The sequence below is a fragment of the Ovis canadensis genome, chromosome X (assembly GCF_042477335.2).
Source record: "Ovis canadensis isolate MfBH-ARS-UI-01 breed Bighorn chromosome X, ARS-UI_OviCan_v2, whole genome shotgun sequence".
Classification (NCBI taxonomy): domain Eukaryota; kingdom Metazoa; phylum Chordata; class Mammalia; order Artiodactyla; family Bovidae; genus Ovis; species Ovis canadensis.
This window is the reverse complement of record NC_091727.1, coordinates 123454231-123456245: the sequence shown is the minus strand read 5'-3', so window position 1 is coordinate 123456245 and position 2015 is coordinate 123454231. Positions and strand designations below refer to the sequence as shown.

The window sequence follows — 2015 nt, the reverse complement described above, 5'->3', positions numbered from 1 at the left end:
TCATATGTCAGAATGTTATCATGGTTGAATAAGTTTCATAAAGTAAAACTAGGCAAGTTAGAGCTTTTAAAGGTTCAGAAGCTACACAGTTAATTCAGGCCATTAAATCATGTACAAAAGTCATGAAAGTAATAAATTGCTATATTAAAAAATTCATTCACAATTTTTTTCTGATTCAAGTGGTTTGTATACCATTTTTTTTCTTTTTCATCAACTTTAATGTATCTTTGTACAGTGGCAATATTACAGCTCATGAAGTTTATCTGAGGCACAATTACTGTTGATTGAAATTTTTAGAACAATGATTTTTCCCATAAAATGTTAATTATTTCTATTATATAATTATACATTTTGATTTCAGAAATTTAAAGAATATCTGAAGGAGAGATGTGACTAGGAAGTTCATTAGCTATGTGATTTTCAAGGCCTGTTCTGAGGAGGCAGAGATTGACTATACATTTTAAAGAACACTAGTCTTAGAGAAAGGGCATGTGGGTTTTATCACCTGGAGTCTTGTTTTCCTAGGCTCCCTCCACTAAATCTTTCTAGGCTTCCATTTTCTCATCTGACAAATGGAGAAAATAATGCCTCTCTTATATTTCTCATGGACTTGGGTTTTCAGAGACAGTTACAATTTCAAATATTCTAACACTTTGACAGGACATTTGTCTTAATTTCTGGCTCACGAAGCCCAGTTACATCAAGTATTGTTGCATAACTAAGGTTGTAGAGAACTAGAAGCTACAATTCAACCTGACTTTTATATCCCTCATTTTATGTGCAATTATTGTACTCTTTGTCTTTATGGCTTTTAGGCTCAAGATAAAAGCTCCCAAAGCATGAGAGTTAAAAAAAGCAGTCATTCACATCTCCTAGTAACCTTCATTTTGTCATTCCTTTTGAAGTTTTCCTAAGAAATATGACAGTTTTCAACTCTCACAGAGACTGAAAGGATGGTTGAGGGAATCTGAGTCTTATAGATAGATTTTTGAGTTGGAAAGATCAATTCCTTGCTTTCAGGTGAGAGAAAAGAAGTCCTGACAGAGTTAATGTATAACTCTACATCCTGTGTCCTTTGTGGAGGAAAAAGAACCAGTAGAAGAAAATTATTAGAGAATTATTGAGAACAAAATTATTAGAAAAAATTTGAGAAACATTAGAATAATTATTATAGATTTATAATATTAGAGAATAATTAGAAAAAATATTAGAAAAAAATTTGAGAAAAATTATCAAGAAAAAAATTAGAGAATTATTGACAGAAATTGCGAAAAGATAGGAAAAGTAGCCAGCTGGTAAGTGTTAGGATTTGTGCCAGTACAAGAGAAAAACAAAAGTCATATCTCCTATGGATGTACAAAATCTGGAAGCAGGGGACAAACAATGAAACTGGGGATTACATGACGTATTAAAGGGAACAAGGTAAAGGCCTGTTTGGAGAGGTAATTATGCAACTACAACCTACTAATTTAAGAAAGAAAAATTCCACTGAAATATATAATGCATCAGGCTTTGGGACTTCTATGGTGGTCCAGTGGTTAAGACTTCATTTTCCAAAGCAGGGGATGTGGGTTTGATTCCTGGTTGTGGAGCTAAGATCCCACATGCCTTGAAACAAAAACAAAAAGCACTGAACAGAAACAATATGGTAACAAATTCAGAAAACAACAGCATGAAACAGAAGCAATATGGTAACAAATTCAATAAAAACTTTAAAAAATGATCCACATCAAAAAAATCTTAAAAGAAAATATAATTCAACAGGCTTTAATCCATAGGAATGCATTTCTGAAACAACTTGATATCAAGACAATGCTTATCCCAACAAAACTTCCAAAGTTTCAATGGCTGCAAAACTTTGTAGGTTTCTATAGTTGCAGTATAACAATGGCTGTGTTAGAATGAGGTGATGCAGGATAATTAAAAGTAGGAGATGAGTACAGTCAAGTTGGGGCTGAAAGAAATATATCAAGTCATTGAGGATTACTCTTAAAATACTAAGAATAACTATAAAC

The 2015-nt window shown here is 32.5% G+C and overlaps 1 pseudogene; it reads left to right on the top strand.

Annotated features, from left to right (window-relative positions):
• The first annotated feature begins 223 nt into the window (after positions 1-223).
• LOC138931292 (U4 spliceosomal RNA) lies at positions 224-347 on the top strand (annotated as a pseudogene).
• Positions 348-2015: the final 1668 nt, after the last annotated feature.